At 39.0% G+C, this 27,530-nt stretch overlaps 1 protein-coding gene across 6 annotated transcripts in view; it reads left to right on the top strand.

Annotated features, from left to right (window-relative positions):
• Positions 1-4,125: 4,125 nt before the first annotated feature.
• LOC122808820 (gamma-aminobutyric acid receptor-associated protein-like 1) overlaps positions 4,126-27,530 on the top strand; it is a 404,699-nt gene continuing 381,294 nt past the window's right edge. For 2 of the 6 annotated variants that reach the window (XM_044079892.1, XM_044079888.1), the window contains exon 1: positions 4,274-4,339. The gene's annotated coding sequence lies outside the window, so the exon portion shown is untranslated. The other 4 variants (XM_044079890.1, XM_044079891.1, XM_044079886.1 and 1 more) reach the window with 4 other exon arrangements.

Raw genomic sequence — 27,530 nt, 5'->3', positions numbered from 1 at the left:
CCTAATATTTGCTAGCACAGCAAAATTCATGTTTGTGCCTTTTGGAAATTTACTGAGAAGCAGGTGATTATCTGCTAGGTCACGAAAATGAATGAATAGTGAATGAAGAGAACAATACTGTTTTCTATAACGTGATTGAATATGAACAATCAGCTCTGTTCGTGTTATGAGAACATGCACAGCTGCGGAAAAGAAAAGATACATCAGACAAAGACTGCTTGAAGAAATGAACTATGATCTGTACTTGCTTTGTGCTCAAATTAGCCATAGTACCTTGAATGGTAACATTGCATAGTGAAAAGTCATATCTGACCGGTGGTCATCAAGGCCACGTTATTTTTCTTAGGAAGTTTTTTGTAAACTTGATATGCCAGCAGAAAATCATGGACAAACAGCTGCTGTGAAATAATATTGAAAGAACTTGTGATTTAATATGTCAGCTTAGTAGGCAATGCCTTGTAAGGAATGTATAAGAATAGCTTCACTTCCTGATTCTAGTTAGACAAACTCTCTATTAGCACGTTTTTGTTTCCTTGCTGCAAGATTAAAGTGCCTTAACCTGAACCTGCCGTGTGCTGATCATTTTGAAGTTGTTTTTCCTTTGACAACAGCGATTCAGGTTGTAGCCAATTATAGGTCCCCAATCATATCCCAAAAAATCACACTCCACGTTCCTAAGCACCCTGGAGAATATTAGGATCCAGCCTAACACTCATATTGGGTGACCAACTACCCCTCCATTAACTGGGAAAACTACTCATGTACCAACACACTTGCCCAACGTTTCCTGGAATTTATTAATTCCAATGCCCTGGACCAGCTCATTCTTCCCCCCCACTAGAGGTAGCAACATCCTTGACCTGGTCATTACTAACATGGGCGACCATTGCTCTACACCAACAGTCAACTCCTCCCTAGTTAGATCCGACCACAAACTAATCACCTGGGAAATACACAGCCCTCCTACCCCCCATCCCCACAAAGGTAACCACCATGAAAAACTTCTCCAAAGCTAACTTTGGGCTCCTAAAAACAGAGGTGGCTAACTTCACGGCACCCATGCAAATGGAGAATAGTTGCATGATTGCAGAATCATACACCAATGCATTGTATGAGCACATACACAAATGCATGGATCTCGCCATACCCAGTAGAACCAAGACACTCTCCTCCAAAAAAAGGAAGCCAATCTGGTGGTCCCCTGCCATAAACAAACTCTACAACAGAAGGAGGAAACTGATGAAGGTGAAGTCTCAAGACTGGAAAAACTCCCTTATCAGCCTCAACAAAAAGTTGAGATCTCTAATCAAATCCTCTAAAGCTAGCTATGGAAACAGAATTGCAGCAGATACTAAAGACAACCAAAAGGCCTTCTATAGTTATGTAAAGAATCTCCATGGCAATACCCAGATTTGTTCTGAGCTACTGGCAATGGTACCTCCTATACCGAGCAACGGATATAGCTAATATACTGGCCAACAGATTCAGTGCCAACTTTACCCTCCCCCCCAAAGGACCAATCACAATACCAGTAGATTGCCAGACACCCAGTATTATTACTGCACAAGTTAAAACAGCACTGTCCAAGGCCAAGAATACAGCTTCTATGGGACCTGACAATATCCCAGGCTGTGTTCTACATGAACTACAGTGTGAACTGGTACCTCACCTGTGTGCCCTGTTCAATCACAACCTCATCTCAGACTTTGTCCCTAACGAATGGTGCACTGCTACAGTCATCCCTCTCCACAAAGGAGGAGTGACTACATTATCCTGGGAATTATCGCCAGATTAGCCTGGCAAGTCTGATATTCACAGCTGTGGAATGCATCATCATGGACCAAATAAACAAGGATATAGGGAATCTCCAAACTCTGGATCCCACACAGTTTGGTTTTGTGAAAGGTAGACCATGCCTGCTCAACTTGGTCGACTTCTTTGAGTCAGTCACCAGAGCTGTGGATGAAGACAAGGTGGTTCATACAGCCTACCTTGATCTGGCCAAGGCCTTTGATACCATTCCCCACTCAGGAATCATAGAAAACCTCACGAAGCTAGGCATCAACACCTATATCACTAGGTGGGTTGCAAACTGGCTCACAGATAGAGCCCACAGTGTGAAAGTAGCTGACTCCAAGTCAGACTGCTGACCATTCACGAGTGGAGTCCCACAGGGATCGGTCCTAGGTCCTCTCCAGTTTGGTATCTACTTCTCAGAGGTCCAGGCCAACAGGAAGGGAATCTGGCTGACAAAGTTCACAGACAATTACAAGTTGGGAGCCATTATTAACTCCCGAAGTGATGTTGACATCCTACAGAAAGGCCTCAGTTAGACCAACGACTGGTGTCAGAACCATGGCCTTAAGCATAATGCCAAAAGATGTGTCATCATCCCCTTTGGGAAAAACCCAGTTCCCATGAATTACCACATGGATGGTAGTCTACTGAACACAGAAAGCGTTATAAGAGATCTGGGAACACAGGTTGACAGCAACCTCTCTTTTGACAACCACATTGCCACTGTGGTCTGAAAGTCCTTCTATGTGGCACATCTCATTATTAAGGGTTTTGCATCCAGGAAGAAAGAGGTCATTGTCTCCCTCTACTCTTCCCTCATTAGGCCAATCATTGAGTACAATGCCCCATTTGGCATGTACCTCACTAGACACCTGCAACGACTGGAGGCCGCAAAAGTACCTCACAAAGAGGATCCTAGGCCTTAAACACTTGTCCTATATGGACAAGCTCTGCTTGTACATATGTAAATACAATTGATAAAAAAATAATTTTGAGTGCTTGCATTGCAATTTACTCATTTTACTTACATTTTCTGTATAATTGAATTTTAGATGCTTAATTACATTTCTTTGTATAACCCTGTTCTTGTTAAAATTTAGAATTTTCTGTAATTTGTTCTTGTTTTGGAACTTTTCTCCTTGGGTCTCCACTGAAAATGGGCCTCAAGCCCAGTTGGACATACCCAGTTAACAAATGTCAATAAATAAATAAATAATTCTCTGTCTCATATCGCCTACTTAGAGGCGATCCCTGATTGACTTACAAAGCCATGTCTGACCCAGCTCTGTTCGAAATGCTACATCTAAAGAAATCCCAGTCCATCCGCACCACATGGTCCAGAGACCTCAACCTCATTACCACAATCAACAGAAGGTGCTGGAGATAGGTTTATAACTCAGAGACTACTCATGCTATGGAACAGATTTCCCATAGATGTCAAACAGAGCACCTCACTGGCTCTCTTCAAGAGAAATCTTGATGAGTGGATGGGAAATAGAAAATTCACCCTGGGGATCACTCCAGTGGCTTTACTTGATAGAGGCACTGGGAACTAAGGTTGGATGGTAGGATGTTAGGGTAATCCATCGCATATTGCCTACTCAGAGGCAATCTCTGCCTAACATACAAAGCTATGTCAAACTGAGCTGTTGGACATGCTCCACTTAAAGAAATCCCAATCCCTCTGAGCTACACGCTCTAGGGACCTAAACCATGTCATCACAATAAACAGGACATGATGGAGGGATAGATTCCTGTCCCAGAGATTTCCCACGCTCTGGAACAAACTACCTATCCATATCAAACAAAGCTCCTCATTAGCAGTCTTCAAGATAAATCTTGATTAGATGGGAAAATTCACCCCGGGGATCAGTTCTGTGGCTCTGCTCGACAGGGGCACAGGAAAATAATTTTCTTGGGTGGCGAAAGCCAGGGTGCCTTTTTGGCTAGGCTTATATAGGCCCTAGGGCCAATAGCCTAGTACCTACCTATGAATCCTATGGGCTAGGCTTGTAAAGGCTCCAGGGCCTTAACCTAGTACACACCTATGAACCTATATACAAGGGTAATTTCCATATGTGTCAGTCAAGAACCAATGTATGCATAATGTCACTGTGAAATGTACATAGCAGTCAGTCGTGCTATATTTGCATACGTTACCATGGCCAATCGGCATGTCAGTCACACGGGTCACGCCTACGTCTGCGTAGATTAAGCTTCACCCCCCCCCCCCTCCCCCGCAGTGCAATACTAAACTAATTCAGCTGTTCATATTTCAACTATTTAATATATAAAACTGTAGATAAAAACTGTTAGCTTTAAGTGGGTAGTGATTACAGAGTTCTTGCATTCCTACGTTATAGGCAGCTCAACTCACGCCGGGGGCGGTGCTTGCTACTGCGCATCCTGGTGTGTCTTGTTGTAATCGCTTGTCGTATATTGCTACGGGAAGTCATCAGTCAGGTATGGTACGTATGGAATGAGCTAGTGAGTTGTGTAATTTGGCTGTATGTGTAATTTACTAGTAAATTGAAGGGATGAGGTATGTAGTTTAAATATGGTTGAGTCTGTCTATATTTGGTAATTTATACGTTGTTGCGGATAACGCTGCGAAGCGTACAACATACAGTATGTTTTTTGCAACCCCTTTCCAATACTGTAAATTATTTAAAGATCTGGTTACTGCGTATAGTTTCACGAACCTTACAGAATGAGCTTTTAAACTATTAAGTTAGTTGTTTGAGTCTTTTAAGGTTTGGTTTTGCTTTCTCTGTGTTTACTGACTTGAAGACCAAGTACGCTGAATACGTAAAGATTGATTTGTTTGAGGTGTGTCACTGTTCACTTACAGTTCAGCTGATTCCCGCAGTGCGAACGTAACTTGTTTATAGTTTAGCTGTAAGGCAAGATGTTGCTCTTATTGGAAGTGCAGACTGCTTATTCATCTCCGGATTTGTGGTAGTGGTGTCCATTGCCTGTCTGAATTGTCTTTGGCTAATTGTGGAGACTATTAGCCCCTATTGTGTTCTATACAGAATTGGGCGGGGATACTATTATCTTCCATGTTTGACAGTATTGATGACGTGTACTGTCAGTTTCGTCGTTGTTGTTGCAGGCTTGCATTCAGAGCAGTGTTGGTCATTTTATACGTTTATATTCCTACTTGTTAGTTGTCCCAGATTTTGTCAAAAAAAAAAAAATTTGCTCTGTCCCTCTTGACTCTTCCTGAAACTGGCAATTTGAGGAGAAAATGCTATGGAGTGCGCTTAATAGAAAATTATTATGATTAGAACAATATATTTTATTTAAAAACGTGCGTGTCAATTCACATTCAGTTTTTCAAGTTATTTTATATTTTAAAAAGAGACCCTACTTGTCTCGGATTAGGAAGGTAGTCATGAGACCTGAGTTTTTCACTGACCTTAACTGGTTTATCCACTTCCACTGATGCTAGATGCGCTAAGTGCATTTTAAAGATACTTAAGTAACCTCATGAAATGATGGCCTGAGTAAAAATCACAAATATAGAAATGTAGTCTTTATTCACTTTTAAAGCTAGCAGCGAAATAGCTCCTAGGAAAGTGAGATGACAAATGCTGACAAGTGCTTGCAAGGCTGTATAAATCCTACCACTGAACAGATCCCTGACACCCTATCCCTCAATAATATATATCAACCTTATGTGTACCTCTCGAGGCATGGATTGGGATGAAAGTAAAATCCCAAATGGCCACATACATACAGACCTGGGCCCCTAGATGAAACCTACACAGATACCAGGAGTATATGCAGACCCCACACAGAAGTAATTAATTACAGAACTAGGTGCTGTAAGACAGCAGTGCTTCCTGCCGCACCATTGTGCCAGTGATCAGTTGCTATAACACACATCCTGCCCAAGGCTCCATGTTCCAATCAATAGCCCTCCACCCATCTCCAGCAATTAAAGTCTCATTTATTGGCTGTGTACGCCTTTGGTATAAGGTTGTAGTAAAATAAAACAATTGCCCACAGTAATTCACACACACACACAAATCTGAATGCCAGTTATATAAATTTGTATGGTTGTGACTATACAGTTGAAATGTTAAAGATTTGTAAACACCTGCCACAGAAGAATGTACCTTACTCAGTACAATGCTGAGAGAGTACATTGTGTATCCCACAGCAAACCTTTAACTTACCTGTCAACCTTGGCTCAAAAACCAGAGAGAAAGCTAAGAAAAAAATAACTAGGGGCACATGGCCAAAATCAGGAACATATATTGCCCTTAAATTAGAGAGTTGCTAGGATAACAGACTTAGGATTTGCATGCTTAAGGCAATTAAGTTTGAAAGACATTTGTCTGTTATTTACTTGACTGTAATATTCAAAAATACCATCAGTTACAGCCATATGTACGTTTGTGGCTGTCCACTCTGGTACTTTGTGGCAGATGAATGAATGAATGAATATACATAAATAACTGCTACACAGGAATGTATCTTCTTTTATCACTTCAGAGTACAGTGTGCAACTTACTACAAACACACACACACACACACGCACACACACCTATCAACGTCTTAGCTCAAGAATCGGTAAAGAATCTAAAACAAAAACAAAGCACCAAAATCTTGGAAATACATTGCTCTTATTTTATGTACTCAGTTGCTATAATAACAGCCTTTGCATCAACATGTTTTTTTTTTTTCTTTTCCTGAAAGCTAGTAAGTCTAAAATTCAAATGCTATGTCATTATATAGTAATCGCAGTCCTCGTTTGTTTAGCGGAGGTAAAAAAAAAAAAAAAAAGCTGTACGTGTAGTAGGCAAAAATCGGAGACATTCTGTGAAAGCAAGGCCATTTGAGAGCATCTGTACTTCCACCCCTTTCCAATGTAAGTAATACACACATGCCCACACGCACGCAGATGTGACCATCAGTTACAGCCATATGTATGACTGACACCAAAATTTTGATCAAAAGAATGAATAAATATATGTGACCCATGTAGGAATGCATCTTTTTAGCGAAGTGCTGGCAGAAAGTGCAGGCCACCCTCCTCCCATGCTTGTCAACCTCAAGAATCAAGAAGAAAGCTAAAGAATGGGGTAAATGATCAAAATCAGGGACAGATACTGTCATTATATATTTAAAAAGTTGTTAGAATAATACATTTTGCATTGGCATGCTTTTTCTGAAGGCTATAAGTCTCAAAATCAGTCTCTCTTTATTTACTGGCTGCAGTCCTTGTCTATTTGCCAAAAGAAGAGAAAAGAACACAAAATTACTAGGAACGGATGAAAATATAAATCAGAATTGGAGATATTCTCTGAACGCATGACCAGTTGAAAGCAGATATCAATGCTCCCCGTCATTCCAACATACACACTTAAAAATGTGGTCATCAATTACAGTCATTTATATGACTGTGTACTACAGAACTTTCATTAGTGATGAAATGAACAAATTAATACATAAGTAACCAATACCTAGGAATGTGTCCTATTGGCTAACTGCAGTCAGAATACAGTGTGAAATTCCATTCACCCCCCCAATACCTATCAATCTCTTAATTAAGAAAGATGAGGTAAAAATAGCAGACAGGACCAGAATTCGGGAAGGATGTTGTCCTCATATGTTTCATAAACAGCCCAACAAAAGGAGTTAGTCAGTTTAATTTTTTTTTCTACACTACTTGGACAGTCTCAGAACTCTGTGCATGCACAGAGTTTCGTAAAAAGACTAAAGGTTTTAAAATAAAACAAAGAATTCATTCTACTTTTTCATTCTTTTCACTGGGTGGGACTTTACTCCAGCAGCCAGTACCACGAGCTGCCCTTGGGTAATATATGCATAGGTTATACAAATGTTGTGTTCTGTATGTTAAAAAGGTATAGCTGTATGTCTTTTTAAATTGTTCTTTGTTCAAATCACTGAAGTATGTATTAGCAAAGCATTGTTGGCACAGTTTTCCTGTTCAAAAGTTATCAAAAGGCATTATTGTCACACTCGAGTGTAGATAGATGTGTTTCGTATATTAGTAGTTGGGTATTACATGCAGTTATAGGAGAACATTACATTTATTATTATTTTAATTAGAAATTGAAGGTAAGTGTCAGATCTTATGCTGGGGAGGGGGTAAGTTCCACATTTTGGAAATGTACACCAATACGGGTTGTCTACACAGTAGTTTTGATTAAAGGGTGACTGAGGTGAAGGTGTTGATTTGAGGTTCCTTGAAGGCGTGTATCTTCCAATGATGTGTGATTTTTGTGTGGTTATTGGTCATGAATGGTTTTAAGTTGTGCTAGTTTTGTAGTTTGGTGTTCTAATCATTGTAACTGTTTTAGCACTAGGCTGTGATGGATTTTGGTGAGGAGATTGTTTATAAATTTAGCTCTCTTGTAGTATTTTTTTCTAGTTGGGGAGAATTTTTTGTAGATGGTTTAAGATTGAGGATGCATAGAGCAGAGGTGGAATAAGTATGGGCTTGAGCTGCATGAATGCAATCTTTGCGCAGTAGGAATTATTTAATTCTGCTTAGTGTCATTGTTTTTGTGACTGTGGGGTTGCTGTGCTGATCAGACTCTTAAGGTTGCTGTCAGTGATGATTCCTAGGAGCTTAATGTGTTTTTTACCTGTTCGATGATACTGTGGATGTGGAAGCTTGTGTAGTATGTTGGGGGCTAATGCAAGAGAAGAATGTCATAATTGTGTTTTTTTTGTAATAGTATTAATTGGAATGTGAACAGCCAATTTTGTAATTGTGTAAATTTATTTTGTGTGGCAGGGTAGAGTTTGAGTTTTGTCTGGTGTCATCTACATATTAAAGTTCATGTTATGCATGTCCTTTGTGAATGTGCTAAATAGTAGTAGGCGTAGGATGGATGCCTGTGGGACTCCTGCTTGTGTTTGTATAGGGCTATCTTTCCATTTGACACTGATAAGTACCTCCTGAGTAGCTTTGGAATCTGTTAAGTATGTTTCTGGTTGTACCAGTTTTAGCAATGTGTGAGAGATTCTGCTGAAGGTTTTTGATAGCGCTTGGAAGTTTTACACGGTGAGGGTGTTTTGGTTTTGTTAGGAGTTTATAGTATTTAGGAAGGTTAGAAGGACAGTGGAAGCTATGCTGTTAATGCATTTTTTTTCTGCTCGTTATTGTAGTGGTACTAATATTGCAATTGGTCTTTTGTTTGCTGGAAGAGTTGCCTGATCGACCAGTTGTGTGTGGTACTGCAGCAGTAAATTTATGTATTAAAGTGGATAGTATGTATATTATTTTGTTCTTTTCTTGATTTTGTATGTATCGCTGTATGTTTGTTGTTGCCATTTGCCTTTGGTTATGACTGAAGAGCAGTCCATTGTTTAAGACCAGTATATTTTCTTTATCTCCTCTGTTAACCAGGTAAACAGATTGTTGCTGTTCAGTGTACTGTGGAGGGGTCTGTCTCCAATGCTCAGCAGTTAGACATTTAAAAATGTGATTATTAAAAATAACTATAACCACAGTATTTAATACTTGCTTTCATATAAACAGCAGCCATGGTGAAGAAATACAGTAGTCTTGCCAAGCTATAGTATGACTGTTTAGGTGGCACAAATAACACTTGTCAGTCACTTTTTTGGGTCAGCATGATTGGCATAGTGGCTCCTGTTCATATACCTAATTGATGGGTTTAATCCTCCATCTGGATGAAAGCACTCCAGTCCATTTATTTCCTGGTAAAGGCAAGTGTGTGTGTTGCTAGGGAGAGGGTCACTCTGCTGATCCTTTGAACTTTCCTATCTTCTCTCTGTTAGCAACCTGTGGCCTCTGCTGTATGTGCATTGGGAGGAGTATGATTGTTTCTACTTATGAACACCTTTCTGGCCAAGCAACACATTGTTTACAGAGTGGGCAGACAAAAGTTCTTCACGCTGCCTGCACTACACCTACGTTGGCACCTCCCTTCCCCAGGATAGGCAAACTTGTGTTTGCCACTCTGTCCTATCCACACATATAGTCCCTCCAGTGCATGTACATTTAGTCAAACTAGCCAAATGGGATGAAGTCAGGAGTATAGCCCTTTGCTAAGGTCAGTCACTTTTTCATAAGAAGATAGTTCCCTTTCCCATGTTAGGACTGTCGATACCTCACTTCTGCAGTAAAAACAAAATCTACAGTAATTTATTTCCGCTTTGTTTCATTGAAACAGAGTAACCAGCAACAGCAATATAATGTGGCTTACTTCAAGCAAATTCAGACTAGCCCTGTAAGTAGACAATACTAGGATCAATAATTTTCTACTCCTGATCCCACACCCAGTTGGCACATTACTAACTGTGTATACCTCATATGTGCAATTTGTAATAAAATGGGCAGTAACTAGCCACAGTAAAGTATTCACTTGCTTCACACAAATGCACGCACAAAGTCAGAATACGGACTGTTTAACATAAGCAGCGGACAACAGACATACTACCTCTCATATAGAGCATTTGTAGTAAATTTGATGACTGTGTACCCTTCAGATTTCTGCACAGTAATTTATTTTAGCTTTAGTAGGCAGTCACAGTATATAGTATTCCAACCATAGTTCTCAGTCTCTTAGTACAAGAATCGGGGGTAGAAGCAGAAATAATGGAAGGATAAAACCCCAAAATTTACGGGCATGCTTTTAAATTGTAGTCTTGTGTACAGTGGATATAAAAAGTTTACACCCCCTGTTAAAATGCCAGGTTTTTGTGATTATAACAAGTGAGACCACAATAAATCATTTCAGAACTTTTCCCACCTTTAATGTGACCTATAACTTGTGCAATTCAATTGAAAAGCAAACAAATCTGTTAGGGGAAAAAATATAAAAAAAAGAAAAAGTACAATATGCTGGTTGCATAAGTGTGCACACCCTTAAACTAACATTTTGTTGAAGCACCTTTTAGATTTAATTACAACATTCAGTCTTCTTGGGTACACCTGCCATCAATTAAAGAGACTCCGATTATCCCAAATAAAGTTCAGCTGTCCTTCAGAAGCCATGGTTCGCAGAAAGCTTATAAAGCATGAAAGGAATCGCATTGTTGAAAGGTATCAGTCAGGAGAAGGGTGCAAAAAATTTCCACAGCATTGGATATACCATTTAACACGGTCATCAAAAAGTGGAGAAAATATGGGACAACAGTGATGTTGCAAAGAAATAGACGTCCCTCCAAAATTGATGAAAAGACAAGACGAAAACTGGTCAGGGAGGCTGCCAAGAGACTTACAGCAATACTGAAGGAGATGCAGGAATTTCTGGCAAGTACTGGTTGTGTACTACATGTGACAACAATCTCCCATATGTCTGGACTCTGGGGTAGGGTTGTAAGATGGAAGCCTTTTCTTACACAGAAAAACATCCAGGCCCAGCTAAAATTTGGAAAACAATACATAGTCTCCCAAAAGTATGTGGGGAAAAATGTGTTATGGTTTGAGATAAAGGTTGAACTTTTTTGCCACAATTCCAGAAAGTACGTTTGGCACAAAACACTTGTCATCACCAAAAGAACACCATCCCCACGGTGAAGCATGGTGATGGCAGTATCATGCTTTGGGGTTGTCTTCAGCTGGAAATGGGGCTGTAGTCAAGGTGGAGGGAATTATGAGCAGTTCCAAATACCAGTCCGTTCTGGTCCAAAACCTTCAGTCTGCTAGAAAGTTGAAGATGAAGAGGAATTTCACCTTTCAACATGACATTGCCCCAAGTATACATCCAGATCAACAAAAATGGCTTTACCAGAAGAAAATAAAAGTTTTGGAATGGCCCAGCCAGAACCCAGACTTAAATCCAATAGAAAATCTGTGGGGTGACCTGAAGAGGGCTATGCACAAGAGATGCCTTCGCAATCTGACAGATTTGGAGTGCTTTTACAAGGAAGAGTAGGCAAATATTGCCAAGTCAAGATGTGCCATGCCGATAGACTCCTACCCAAGAAGACCGAATGTTGTAATTTAAATCAAAAGGTGCTTCAACAAAGTATTAGTTTAAGGGTGTGCACACATATGCAACCAGCGTATTGTATGCTTTTTATTTTTTATATTTTTCCCCTAACAGATTTGTTTTTCAACTGAATTGTACAGGTTATAGGTCACATTAAAGGTGAGAAGTTTTGGTATGATTTATTGTGGTCTAATTTTTTTAGTCACAAAAATCTGTCACTTTAACAGGGGTGTATAAACTTTTTATATCCATTGTACTTGGAAAGTTACTAGAATAACTGGATTTTCATTAACACATATTTCCAAGAGGTTTGAAGGCTGAGTCTGAAACTCTGATCTGTAACTTAATGAATAAAATCAAAAGCATGGTATGTAATGTGAAATCGTGGATGACTGGCTTCCAGCATTATTCCAGCTTGCCTCACAGAAGTATACAGTAGTCCAGTCAATCCACTACCTATAGTACCTGATTGTGTTTTTTTTTTTTATCCTGGTAAGCAAACAAAAAAACTTCTCAACTTACTACTATTAAGGCTGCCTTGGAGTGATCTGCCCCCTGTCAAGTGTTTTTTCTCACTGATGCTTTCAGTTTTTACCATGGCTGTAACATTCACTCCAGCATTCAAATTTTCCAGGCTTTCAGCTATATATATATATATATAGTGTGTGTGTATATACATACATTCCAGAGAAACTGGTTGAATGGTGTGTCAGCCACCTGGTGGTTTTCAGGGAGGTTGGGGGTTTTCACAGCATGTAAGGTTAAACAAAGATTGCCCTGTAGAAGCCTGTATGAGACTGAGTAGCAGGCAGGACTTTGTCAGAGTAGCAAAGAGTACAAAGACCCAATACCTTTTTGATGAGGAAATCTCAACATCTTTCTGCATGGTTTAGATGCTTAATGAGGTGCATGCTGAAGGTGGCATTGCATTCAGTGATTGGCCTAGTAAGGGAAAAAAAGTAGGACTACAGTTCTTTGGGCCTTAAAAGAGTTGTCCCAGAAAAGATAAGCTGTGCAAGGTAGAAGAATCAGTCTCGTCACAGATACTGAAGTTTGTCATGGCTGGATCAAAGTGAAATGCTGCCTATATGGTGTGCGGTGGTGGTGATGGATTTACCAAAGAAGAGTATACTGCATTTCTTCATCTAACCCTTGATGCAGAACTGTCCCGCCCTGGTTAGCCTTGGTCTCTTGATTTTTCAGCTTTCACATCCACATCATTGAAGTATGGGCCAAAGAGGAGGTGGCCTGGGACAAGGCCTTGTGGACGATGTCTGGTAGAATTTTTCTGTTAAAAAGCATATGGATCCCAACTTTGACAGTATGGGTTCTGTCAAGATAGCCTGTTAGATCTAGTGAATTATGTATTAATTAATATTGAGCTGGGAGAGTTTGTCACTAATCTTACCATGGGGGATGATGATCAAGGCCTTGACAAGGTACAAGTATGTAGCGTTGACTGTATGCCCTTTAATCGTGGCATTGGGTTACCTTTTCAAAAACTTAGCAGTTACTGTGCACCTTTTTTACAAACTCAGACTTGTGTGTATCCAAGGAGAACTGTGGTTTGTTTTGGTCCATTCTGGATCAGTCCACTACCCAGATCAGCAAAAATAAGTAAGTAAAATTGAGGTTATCTATGCCATTGTTTCAGTTTAGCTGTAATATGTTCTTTAGGAATACAGATACTAGTCAGACTGGCCTGCAATTAGATTATTAAAGGGTCTGTATTTATCCAAGCACCCTGCAGCAGCTGTTTTCCACATCTCAGGAATAAAACTGCTGAAGGGACTTTGGTTAACTCATTCCCTCCAGTAGACCTCTTTTGAGTGTGTACCTTTAACTCCCAGTGGGTGTGGCTTAAGCCTTTTTAAAAAATGAAGTTATCACCTTACAAATCTAACAAATACTAATTTGACAGAGGTCATATATCAATACAGTTGTCTGCCGTCATGTATGCTTCACAATAAAATATTCTGATACCTTGTATGTAGCATGGTTTTGGAATTATTAATGCAAATATGAACAGGCAATATTTTGACACCTAGACGCACAATAGCAGGTAACTGCAGAAATGCCTGGAGACGTCACTGCTGTAATCAAAGAATTGAGCCGATGGAGAAGTTTTGCTTGGCAGAACTTTGCACTTCTCTGCAAACAGCGGAGATGTCAGGATCCATGGAACTGGTATTGTTGATATTAGTAAATGATGTAGAAATATCTTGCGTGAGTTTGGGAGGGGGAGGCGTGAGTGAGGGGATTGGGGGGTGGGGTAAAGTAGAAATAGATATTGTCTGCAAAAGTAATAGCAGTATCCTTGGGATGAGATAAGATAGAGTAGCATGAGAGAGAAGGTCAGTACAGAATTGTTAACGAAAGCTAGATTAAGTGCCAGGTGTACATTATTGCATCTTTTTGGTTTATTGTGTAAGATCTTTGAGTGTTTTCCAACCAAATCCTGCAGAACTTAAAATTATACCTTCTTCTCAGGTAAATTAAAGCCCACGTAGTACATGAAAGGGGGAGAAGGTTGGGGAGGGAAGACAGGGTAAAGCTGTTGTTTTATTTAGGTAAGAATTCTTGGTTGTCATGGGAGTTGCTAGTGGAAGTTCTATACATATCCATGCACATTTTGGATGGAGATGCAGAAGAGTTTGCTGCTGGATTTTAGTTGAGGAAAATGGGGTGAGGGGTAGAAGAACATGTGGACAAATGCACTGATTTATACAAAATTTTGGAGAAAAAATGTAAAAATAACATTGAGGTTACAAGTGTGATTTTTTTTTTTTGCTAATACTCTCATTTATGATGTAGATTTGAAATGGTGTATTCTAAGCGGTGAGAGAACTGTCAGCCAACTTAGAAGCCTATGTTATGTACTATTTGCAACCACAACTGTATATTGTTTTGGCAAAATTCACTATGGTAAAACAGTAAGATATGCTGTGTGGCTCTAGAAGCACTGGAAGCTGGGTGTCTAAGGTTTGTTTCCTGTCACAGCTGCTGGCATAGCTGGAAACTTAGACCACTTGGCATTCTTAGGTTTTGTCAGTAGTGTGGTACACTTCTGTTGTGTTAAACTGTGAAAGAAGGTTTGTAAAACCTTTACATTCCTTAGAACCGTTTGTAAAACCTTTACATTCCTTAGAACCTGTATTTTAGCAGTCTATGATAAGTCTTTACTTGTGTATTTCATTTGGGGATTGGGCTGGTGGTTGGTATGGTCCTGGGATGAAATTGATATAAGATGGGGATGAAAAGTGGATGTTTTGTTTCGGGCACCAATCTATTCTGCGACAGTTGCGTCATCCCAGGCACTAATCTTTTTTGCTACACCCATGCAAGAAACCTAATCCGCCATGGTAGTTCCATGTTCTTCTTATTTTTACAGTTAAGTGTGGCTGCAAGCAGTCATATGTTGATACCAGAGTGATTTTTTTTTTTCAAATGACAGTTAATAAAGATTAATTATCAGGGTGTTGAATGAATTATAGGGAGCAGGTATTGTCCACTGTGATGGTGGTAGAGGTTGTTGCAAATGCTGTTAGCCACACCCACTGTCAAACTCAAAATTATTGTTGGAAAGTCTTAACAGGTGCAAATTTTTCCAGGGGTCACTGTTCTCTGATCATTCCTATTATTACTGTTGGATCTAGCAAAATCGTTGGTTGCATTTTGGGCACCAACATGGGCATCAAAGGCATGAGACAAGTGGAGTACCTCAGGGTACAGTCCTGGGACCTCTCTTGTTTGGTATCTTCTTCTCTGAAGTACAGGCCAACACTAAGGGACTCTGGCTAATAAAGTTCGCAGATGACTGCAAACTGGGAGCCATTATTGAATCTCCAAATGATGTCGATACTCTACAAAATGGCCTTACAGAAACAGATGCTTGGTGCCAGAGCCATGGGCTCAAGCTCAATGCCAAGAAATGTATAGTTATCCCCACTGGGAAAAAACATGTACCCGTGAATTACCACATAGGTGGCAGTACACTAAACACCAAAAGTGTGATAAGAGACTTTGGGACACAGGTGGACAGTGGTCTCGCCTTCAGTAACCACATCGCCACAACAGTCAGTAAGTCTTATGTGGCACACCTCATCACTAAGGGCTTTTCATCCAGAAAAAAGGAGGTCATTGTCCCACTGTACTCATCCCTCATTAGACCCATTACAGAAAACAACGCCCCATTTGGCATGTACCTCACAAGATATCTGCAACTGGAAAGGCCGCAGAAATACCCCACTAAAAGTATCACAGGACTAAAGCAGATGCCCTATGCTGACCGCCTTAAAACTCCAGCTATACTCTGTCACATAGCATCTACTCCGAGGCGATCTCTGATTAACATACAAGGCCGTGTCAAACCCAGAGCTGTTGGACATGCTACACTTAAAGAAATCCCAATCCCTCAGAGCCACACGCTCCAGGGATCTAAACCTTGTCATCACAATAAACAAACATGCTGGAGGGATAGGTTCCTGACCCAGAGACTCCCCAGACTCTGGAATAGACTGCCCATACATGTCAAGCAGAGCACCTCTTTGGCCCTCTTCAAAAGGAACCTTGATGATTGGATGGGAGGAAATTCACCCCGGGGATCACGTCAGTTGCCCTGCTAGACAGGGGTCCAGGGAAGTAAATAGTATGGGAAGAAATAGCCAGGGAATTGTTATGGCTAGGCTTGTATAGGCCCTAGGGCCGATAGCCTAGTACCAACCTATGAAACTTTGTCATAAAAACATTTAATTTGTAAAACAGATTAAAAATTCCAAAGCAAAACCAGAGACAGACTAGGGAACTATGCTGATCAGTTCCATGATCAGACTGTCAAAACACAACATACGTGAATAACAAACAAGCTGCTGCAGCTTTTTCCGCATTCTGTGGCCCCTGTGATCATGACCACAGTTTTGGTCAATACACAAATTCTGTTGGTTCAAGAGGTATGCACATTTGACATCTACAGTGCTCAAGAATATCAGAACAAATAGCCCATTGTCGTTTGTTGAAATACTGCAGCAATTTACTGGGTGTTTTCCTATTGGTCATTGTTTGCATAGGGCTGTAGCTACTTTGTAAGGTGGACCACATTGTTTGCCAGTGTTGTCATTCTTCTCCTGCACAAGTACTTTTGCCAACAGGAGATATGGTTTGATATTAAGAGGGGATTTGCATGTTTATATACCCAAGATGAAAGAGTAAACACATTTGCATTACATCAGTTGTGATGTATTTTAAGTGTTTTTCCAATGTTTAGTTACTTTTTGCACCTGAAAAAGATTTAGTCCCCTGGTGTTCTAAATGTTCCCATTTTTTAATAAAAAGTACTTTAGTTACTATGATATCACAAAGACTGAACTCCTAGCCTCACTGTCATAATAGAAATGGTGTGAGGTTGATTCTGCAGGTTTTAGTGGAGGCACCCCTGTGCATGTGCAGGAGTGTGTTTATTGGACTTGTCCAGTGGTGTGTGTGCATTGAAGCTGTTGATGCAGTCTCTTCCATGTTAGTCAAATGGTAACTTCACCAAAGAATACAGTAAACTTATTTGCTACATGGCTTGGTAAAATCTTGACACAACTTTTTTAATTAATAAATGGCTCATATGTAGAAGGAATGATAGGTGGAGAATGAATGCATCCCAGCACTTTTTTAACAATATCTTTATAAATACAGCAGTGTTGTAATCTATAATAAGAAAACTTAGGGCAAAGAATGTATCAGACATTTACATTCTGTGACTGACAACCATGTAAGTTAACCCATTTGAGAGATGGAGTGGAAGTTGAGGATTTAGGGAGGTTTGCGGGTCATCTGTTTCTATAGATTAGTTACTTTCAAAAAGCCTGTGTCTACAGACTTCAGTAAAACCATGGTTATTTTCACCTTTGGTTGAGTGAAACTTTTAGAAGGTGAAAACATTGGAATTCTGCCATAAGGCCCACATCAGCAAAAGTTTTTCACTGAGAATAGTGTCATTGTGCAGTGTAAGCAGGTTTAAGATGACGAGCCTTGCTTTTATTAATTTTAACTAGTCATATACATGCATACCGTGTTCTGGAAAGTGGCTTTGACATCTCCCCAAAAGAGTAGTCCTTGCACATGAAGGACCACTTACTAAGTTGGCCCCTATCCTTTCTCTTGACCAATACATTACACTGTATATGGCAGTTACTTATTCTCCCAGCGTCCTGGTTTCTGCATTCAGTAAATGAAAGAAGGCCTGTTATACTTTGTTGTACCTCCTTGTTAATTGCTGTGTGCCAGCTATGAACTGATTGCTCTTGGTAATAATTGACCCTTGGGTAGGAAGCCCATTGCCATTCCATGAATTCCCACTCATCCTGTCTTACTCTACCATTATACTTCCCACGTACACATTTCACCTGTGACACCCATTCCCTAACGCTCCCCAAACAACTTATACTTCTCACATACACATTTCACCTGTGACACCCATTCTCTAACTCTCCCCAAACAACTTATCATACAAACACTTGTTTCTAATTTCCTAACTTCCATTTACGTTTTATTGTCATTCCCAGCAACCCCTCTCCCACCCTTACTGGTTTGCTGTATATCCATACCAAACAAAGTCCTATGCACGGGGGAGTGCACTGTCAAAACCAAATTCACAGAAACAAAAGTTGACTAGCAAGAGCAGACATGGATGTTGAAATAAATCAGTCCTTTATTGTCACAAAATATTCAGACCGGTTTCGGCAAAGATTGCCTTCTTCAGTGTAGGACAAACAAATAATGCCCTGTGATCATATTTAATATATACATAAGGCAAGCCAATAGGCAAACAGAAGTCATGAATATTCATGTGAAGCTAATAATGAGGAATACTGAAAGTACCCTCAAGCTTTCTTCTAGCAAAAAAAAAAACTGATACAAAAAACCAGTATAGCAATTGATGCTAAAATAATAAATGTCAACATTTGCAAAAATGAAAAAAGAAAAAACTGGTAAAAAATACACCTGAATGTGAACTAATAACAATAGTAACATATTATGAACCATGTAAAAATGCAAAATTGTATATTACATGTACAATATTCCTCATTAAGAGGAAAAAATGATTTAAACAAATAAATAGATAATCCAATGTCTGTCATACATGACTGTCATACATTTGGTATATGCATCATAATGAATAATAAATGCCCCAAAATAATATATAGTATAGAAATACCATAGGTAAAAAAACACAAATATATATAAATATGAAGCCTAAAATTAGACATTGACTGTGTATCGATGTTAGATGGCAGATAAACTCTGTATGATGGATCCCTATAAATGGTCATTGAGGCCAGGAAAGAAGAGGCCCCCTAGAGTAACTATCCAGTATTTCTCTTTATGATCCAAAAGACTATGCCAACCCTGTTTATGACTGCGATCGCCTGTAATACGATCAATAATCATAAAGGTATATTTGGCTTGTGGATGTTTGAGAGTATGTTGGTACAGGGCATTAGTAGTTTTATGATTTCTAATATCACTACGATGTTCATTGATTCTAGATCTGAGGGGCCTAGACGTTTGGCCCACATAAAAAAGCCCCACAGTAACAGTTGGCAAGGTACAGTTCCCAAATATTTTGATATTGTATACTTGACTGGTATTACGGCTTGAGAATTCCTTGGATTTATTCATCAGTGAACATGACCCACAATGAACTCTACCCCATGTAATGTAAGTTGTTTATGAGTGGTCCCCACTACCTATGTGTTTATAATGAGATAGGTATGAGCCGCGACACTGTTGCCCCAAAAGTGACCTCAATTGATCATTAGCAAGATATTCCAGTGTTTGTTAACCGTATTCCTTATCATATTGATGTTTCTACCAAAGGTAGTGATGAATCGAGGGGCCCCAATGTGGTATTCTGCTCTGTTTTGTATTCCAACAACTTATCCCTATTAATCTGGTTGACTCGGCATCTGGCTAAGTTTACATCTTTGTTATTATAACCCCTACTGGTAAATCTCTGGCATAAGTCCATGCTAGCTAAATCATACTCGGCAACATTTGAACTGAGGCGCTTAATACGCATGAATTGTGACACCGGAATACTCCTGATAGTGTGGCGTGGGTGCATGCTGGAAGCATGTAGCAAGGTGTTATATTGTGGGTATTTACGGAAAACCTTCGTTGATAATGTAAGGTCCTGGTTCTTGATGACTGTAACATCTGGCGTGCGGATTTGGGTTACTTACGTGAATTTGTTGAATACCTTAACAGCAATATATGGGGACTGGAATTCTCGCTATCATATGATCAGAATACCATTAATTCTTTAGATGTTACAGTCATCAAGAACCAGGACCTTACATTATCAACGAAGGTTTTCCGTAAATACCCACAATATAACACCTTGCTACATGCTTCCAGCATGCACCCACGCCACACTATCAGGAGTATTCCGGTGTCACAATTCATGCGTATTAAGTGCCTCAGTTCAAATGTTGCTGAGTATGATTTAGCTAGCATGGACTTATGCCAGAGATTTACCAGTAGGGGTTATAATAACAAAGATGTAAACTTAGCCAGATGCCGAGTCAACCAGATTAATAGGGATAAGTTGTTGGAATACAAAACAGAGCAGAATACCACATTGGGGGCCCCCCTTCGATTCATCGCTACCTTTGGTAGAAACATCAATATGATAAGGAATACGGTTAACAAACACTGGAATATCTTACTTGCTAATGATCAATTGAGGTCACTTTTGGGGCAACAGTGTCGCTTTGCTTATAAACGAGGTAAAACATTGGGCTCATACCTATCTCATTATAAACACATAGGTAGTGGGGGGACCACTCATAAACAACTTACATTACATGGGGTAGAGTTAGTAGGTTCCTTTCCCTGTGGCCATTGTGGGTCATGTTCACTGATGAATAAATCCAAGGAATTCTCAAGCCGTAATACCAGTCAAGTATACAATATCAAAATATTTGGGAACTGTGGTAGTGATTGGGTTGTGTACCTTGCCAACTGTTACTGTGGGGCTTTTTTATGTGGGCCAAACGTCCAGGCCCCTCAGATCTAGAATCAATGAACATCGTAGTGATATTAGAAATCATAAAACTACTAATGCCCTGTACCAACATACTCTCAAACATCCACAAGCCAAATATACCTTTATGATTATTGATCATATTACAGGCGATCGCAGTCATAAACAGGGTTGGCATAGTCTTTTGGATCATAAAGAGAAATACTGGATAGTTACTCTAGGGGGCCTCTTCTTTCCTGGCCTCAATGACCATTTATAGGGATCCATCATACAGAGTTTATCTGACATCTAACATCGATACACAGTCAATGTCTAATTTTAGGCTTCATATTTATATATATTTGTGGTTTTTTACCTATGGTATTTCTATACTATATATTATTTTGGGGCATTTATTCATTATGATGCATATACCAAATGTATGACAGTCATGTGCAGCATTGGATTATCTATTTATTTGTTTAAATCATTTTTTCCTCTTAATGAGGAATATTGTACATGTAATATACAATTTTGCATTTTTACATGGTTCATAATATGTTACTATTGTTATTTCACATTCATATTTTTTACCAGTTTTTTCTTTTTTTCATTTTTGCAAATGTTGACATTTATTATTTTAGCATCAATTGCTATACTGGTTTTTTGTATCAGTTTTTTTTTTTGCTAGAAGAAAGCTTGAGGGTACTTTCAGTATTCCTCATTATTAGCTTCACATGAATATTCATGACTTCTGTTTGCCTATTGGCTTGCCTTATGTATATATTACATATGATCACAGGGCATTATTTGTTTGTCCTACACTGAAGAAGGCAATCTTTGCCGAAACCGGTCTGAATATTTTGTGACAATAAAGGACTGATTTATTTCAACATCCATGTCTGCTCTTGCTGGTCAACTTTTGTTGCTGTATATCCATTCATACTCGGGCACCTCCCCAATATTACTGGTTATTCTACGTTTCAGCTTTTACTTTCCCCAAATAAAGGCTCACTGCTTTTCATCTTCACTACATCTTCATATTTTATCCTTTCAAACTTTTTGATTTTTTACATTTCAGAAACCTAAGCAAAGATACCAGGGCAAGCCTGACTGTCTCCCTTCATTGAAAATACTTCCTACTTGCATTCTACCAGCTTTCAGACTCTGTGCTACTGTTAAATATCCCATAGACCTGCAAATTCTTGCTTCCTACTTCCCCACTGCCTACCGTCAATAAAATACAGTTCCCTTTAACTATTCATGCTTATCCTCTGTTCTTTTCCTGCTGAGACATGTCTCATCTTACCATGACTCAGTAGTAGCTCTCAACATCTCTCCAACTCTGGGGTTCCTCCCCCAACTCTGGGGTTCCTCCCTCAACTCTCTTCATATCTCACCAAACCTGTCTTATTCCCCCACCTTTACTCCAAACGTAGACTGATTAACTCCATTTCATCTCAAAAAAAAAAAAAAAAGTTGAAAAATTAATTTCCAAAAAACAAGACTCTGTAATATACCAATGTACTAAAATCCAACTAGGAAGATACTTTCACCCTAGTCCTGGCCCCACGTATCAGAACTAACATCAAGACAATTCCCTTCCACACACTGCTCTAACCCCACAACAGTCAACCTCGCACCCAGGTAGTCTAAATTTTAGTAAAACTACTGAACTACATGCCTGGAGTACCCAACACAAACCTGATGATCTTGCTATAACAAACTTGTCTTAAAGCCATCTTAAATGACTCTGAAATTACACCCCCTGGCTATAATATCATCCGTAATGACTGTATAAAGAAGAAAGATGCTGGTGTTGCGTTAATAATGGGTATATTGGGATTTACCCACAGTTGGTGTGATTTGATCATGAGGGCGAAGACAGAGTGATTAAACAGAGCCATCTGAGTAAATCTTGATATACACACAGTCATGGGTTACTGCTGTTATACAGTTACATTTATTTAAGAAAGGAATTGCTTACTTTTATTAAATAATGCATTTGTATAATTGCACTTTTGTTTTCTTCCACATTGTCTTTGTTATTCTGTTGCACTGTACATGACTATGGGACTTGGATTCACACGCTGGCATAGATCATCAGTGCAGGAGAAGCAATGGAGAAAACAGAATCCCTATTGTGTCTGGATTGTGTGTGTTTTTTTTAGTAGTAGAAAATAGACATTTAACAGGGACAGCACAAAATATGAGGAAAGCCAGGTATGTTTCTGTTTTAGTTTTGCAGAATGTACTATTTTTCTCAAATTTTTTTAGTGTCCTCCATAGCATATGCCATTAGAAGAGTCTGGCCGCTCAGTGGTGCTTCAGCGGCCAGACTTTTTTTTTTTCTGTTGGTATATGCTCAGTTTACAGCAGGCACCCCTGTTGGGCAGGTCTGTTCAGTCAGTGTGCTTGTTTTTGAATAGCACTGAGCAGTTATTGCATAATTTAAGCTACTACCACATTCCCCCTACAGCAAACCAATGTCTAAATTCAGTTCAGAAGAGCTTCTTATTAGTTTCTTGAAAAATAAACGGTACTTTTCCGTTATCGGGGCAACACTGTTAATGCGGTTGCTGAGCTCCGAATCCAGTGTCCAGCTGTGTATGGTTGGTTTTAATCTTTAACAGGTGTGTGTAAAATGTAGTGGTTACAGCTTATTTTTTTAAATATTATCCATGTAATGATTTGACACACGCCTGGAAACATTAACATCAAAAATACATGGTTTGACAGTGGATTTGCAGCTCAGCAGCTGCATCTACACTGTTTGCCCGATAACAGAATAGTTAAAAAAAAAAAAAAAAAAAAAATTGCCAAATAACAGAATATTAAAAAAAAATCAAAACAAAAACAAATGAGCAGTATTAAAGTGTTTCCTTTTTTTAAGCATCAGCCACTGATTTAGCAAGGCATAGCTGACAACGGAAATGACCGCTGTTAGGATGTACTAATATTTTATTTTACGAAGGGTTAACATAATTACTTCATTTCCCAAGTCGCATCTTAACAACTTCTGTGTTGTAAGCACTTCAAGGCAAACATATATATATATAGCCATTTCCCTGCATTCCTAACATCATTTCATGCCAAAAGAAGTACAATCCCTCTGATGAAATATATTCATCATGAGTATGTGTTCAAGTTTCGCCACTTGAGAACTGCATGGACTACATGTGAATTACGACACTGTAAAGGGAGATAGTTCATTTCATGCCAAGTAATGTGGTGTGTATAGCAAAATTAAAAAAAAAAAGGCCTGTTATCTGAATTGGAAGTATTTCTTTATTTTTCTACTTTCTGTCCTTGTAACTTAGTGAGGCAATATTTTAAACGTGATTGTTCAGCTGTAATCTAGGACCTTAATACGTCTGTTAACGAGATCTGTGTACGATTTAAAATAACTTCTATTTTTTTTTACAAATAAACAAATTATTGCAACAAATAATTTGTACAGACAAGTGGTTAGCAGACGTGCTAACGAACTGGATCACAGCTGAACGATAGTGTTAAGTGTTGCCCCGATAACGGAAAAGTACCAAATAAACATATATGTATTCCTCTCCTTGACAACCCTCCTGGCAACAGTACAGCTACACTGGAAGATTTCCTTCATTGGACATCTGTAATAGTTATAAGAAAAAATACAAAGTGATTCCAATATCAGTTGGTTGGACGGTAACCTCTAACTCCCTTACTTCCATTATGAACTGTACAGTTTCACACAACTAATTAACAGCCACACACATTATATCAAGACAAAACATTTCTTATTTGACTGGAACCTAATAACTTCACCAACTCTGGTACAAAATTCTCCCAATCTGTACAACTAGATATCTCACATACCCACTTAAACAGCATGGTTATAAAACACACAACGTACCAAAGTTTTTCCCATAAATATTCTTTACTGCCCCCATCCTCTTGACTGGAACATCCTGGAAAAACCTCCCCCCTTAGATGATGGTGTGAATGAATTCAGTACAACTTTCCTGAACAGCCTTGCATGTCTTAGAAGGAAGAGAATAAAAACATGCAATTTGAATGCCAAAAAAGTGTGCAATGCAGGATAAAGGAAAAGCATGGAAAGAGTAAGAAAAATGTAAAACCCAACAGTATCTCAAACTTCAGAATGCTGTGCAACTATACTAAAAAGCAAACAAATGGAAGACAAAAACCTATACTGTTACAACATTCAGAACAATAGTAAACACAACACCCCAAAATTATTTTGAAATCTCGAGCTGATTTCTGTCTACAGACCCTCAAAGGATCTAGTTCTGTGGGACCTCGTGCACATCTGCCATAGTAGTAACACCATCAGCACCCACTCAAAACTTAAATTGGACCTGCTGGTGAGATAGCTGTATTTCCCAGAAAAATCCTTCTTTTATGGACTAGACTTCTTGTGAATGTAAAGTAGCTCCTTGACCATCTTTGGTGTAACCTGGATGAATGGCTGGGCATTTGTAAATATACCCTTGGTCTGGCCTCTCAAACTCTTATTAAAAAGAGGTTGTAACTAGTGTTGTCAATAGGTACCTACAGTTTGGGGTATTGCAGCTAGGTGACTAATGGGCCTGCAGATCAGCAGCCTAGTACTGACTTATGAACAGTAAACTTTTCACTGTGCTGCTCTGAACAGTGTGCAGCGATGAGTGTATTGTAAGTAGAAATTTAATCTAGGCAAGAATCTTCTGTCTTTCGGAAGTTCCACCCCAGTGAAGTGCTGTATACATAGCTTTCATACTGCAAAACCTGCAAAATTTCTGTACCTGTTTATAATCAGCATTTTGTGACAAAAGCAAGTTTCATGTACCGATTAAAAATGCTTGGACAGGCTCTCTTCCAAGTTTGTCACACAATTTAACTTTAGGTGTCATCGTGTAAAAATAGAAACTGAGAAAAAGGAGTGCCATTGAAACTGTTTTGGTGTAAAATTCAGTTATTGGCTAGTAATTCAGTTATTGGCTAGTAAGTAAATTGCCTGGATGCCAGCAAAGAAGAAATTTAGAGAAACTGGAAGAAAAGCTAGATAAGGTAAAGAGAGAACACTGTCTGGGAAGGATTCTGCAGCAGTTCAGCAAAAAGCAGTTCACGCTTTAGCTTTGGGCCAAGAGATAGCTTCCAGTGATTCTGAAGAAAAAAATGTGCTTGGAGGTGGTTAAAACAAAATGAAACATTGAAGGAATATGTCAATTCAAATAACAAATGGAAGAAGATTTAACTAGTTGTTCAGATGACCTGATAAAACTGCAAAAATTAGAGGATGAAATGAAGAAAAAGCTTGCCAAGTATGAGGCTTCTTAAGAGGAGCCGTTTCAGAAATGAGTTGGAAAACCAGAGATTTTCTGCTGTACCACAAAAAAAAAAAAACTAGGTGGAACAGAGTGTATTAATTTTATGAAAGCACAAACAAGCAACATGACTAGTGCTCCACAGCAAGATTTTTAATTGAAAGGGTGTATCAAGAGTATGCTGTAAACCTGGCAGTGGGAAAGCAGCCAAGACCTGTATTAGTAATGGTGCAATCATACCAGCAGAAGGAGTTGATTTTGACAAAACTGTGGAAGAATTGAAAAGTATTTAAAAATTGGAGACAGCAGAGTGTTTGTGGAATATAGTTATTCACTGTACATGAGGCAGAAGAGTAGCAAATTTATCCTAACAGTCAGGGAATGTCCAGAGGCAGGTGTGAGATTCAAGCTGCTGAATCCAGTTGTCTTCAGCTTGACATTTTTTGATGCAGGACAAGCTAAGAATTAAACGTTTATCCAACCAAAAGTGAGCTCACAAGCAGAAGGGGACTCTCTTGTAATTTGTCTGACAGTAAAGTTTGTGGAGAGACTTTGCCAGTGAAATATTTTCCTCTGTTCCAAAGGAAAAGGCTTGAGACACCGGAAAAGGCACTGGAGTTGCCTGGAAGAATCTGGAGTACCTTGAAGTTAAATCAAAGTATGTTTGGAGATTAACAGGAAGAAGACCAGCAATACTGAAATTAGTGTGTAAGTGGGAAAGTATAAAGCATCAGTCACATTTGGGGAAATATGGCTTTGCAAGAAAAATTGGACTTTTGCTGACTTTACCAACAGTGGTCTGTAAAGTATATAACTCACTTTGTCATTACTGTTTGGAGGACACTAAAATGGGAAAACAGTAACTAAGTAAAACGATTGCTAATATTTGTATAACATATTTCATGATATAAACTGCATGTTATATATAGTAAAGCAGTTTAGTGTAGTGTATATTTTAAATGTAGGTGAGTCTTTTCATTGACTGTGTGTTAGATATTAAAGTAAACGAGTACTTTTATAGTTGTAAGAATATAGGCTTTACCATATGACAAGAGAAGAAAGGCTGAACAAAAGCATTAATAGACTGTGATCTTGGACTTCTGAGGTGGGAGTGGGGTGTAAGAAGTCTGATTTATATTATATGTAGAATTAAGAGATTTTCTCTTATTTGGCATAAGCTATAAACGTGTGTTTTGTAAGCAAGTGGGCTTTAGAAATAGGACAAAATGATGAAAGCCATGAAAATTAGTTTCTTTAATCTGCAAAGATCTTGCCTTGTTTGCTCCATTAGCAAATGTTCAGTGGGAGTCACTGTGAGTGAAATTGATACAGATTCATTGTTGTGTACTTTCCCATGGAGACTAGCTGTTTGCATGGGAGATCAATTTCATTTTGGGAGTTCTGGGAATTCTTTGCAGAGGGAAATGCAAAATTTAAAGGTACAATAACAAGCAGTTCTGTAAACTATAGTTT

Source organism: Protopterus annectens, chromosome 8.part0, assembly GCF_019279795.1.
Source record: "Protopterus annectens isolate FY-2018-M chromosome 8.part0, PAN1.0, whole genome shotgun sequence".
Classification (NCBI taxonomy): domain Eukaryota; kingdom Metazoa; phylum Chordata; order Ceratodontiformes; family Protopteridae; genus Protopterus; species Protopterus annectens.
Note: the sequence above shows the minus strand (reverse complement) of the source record. Positions and strands in the feature narration are given on the sequence as shown.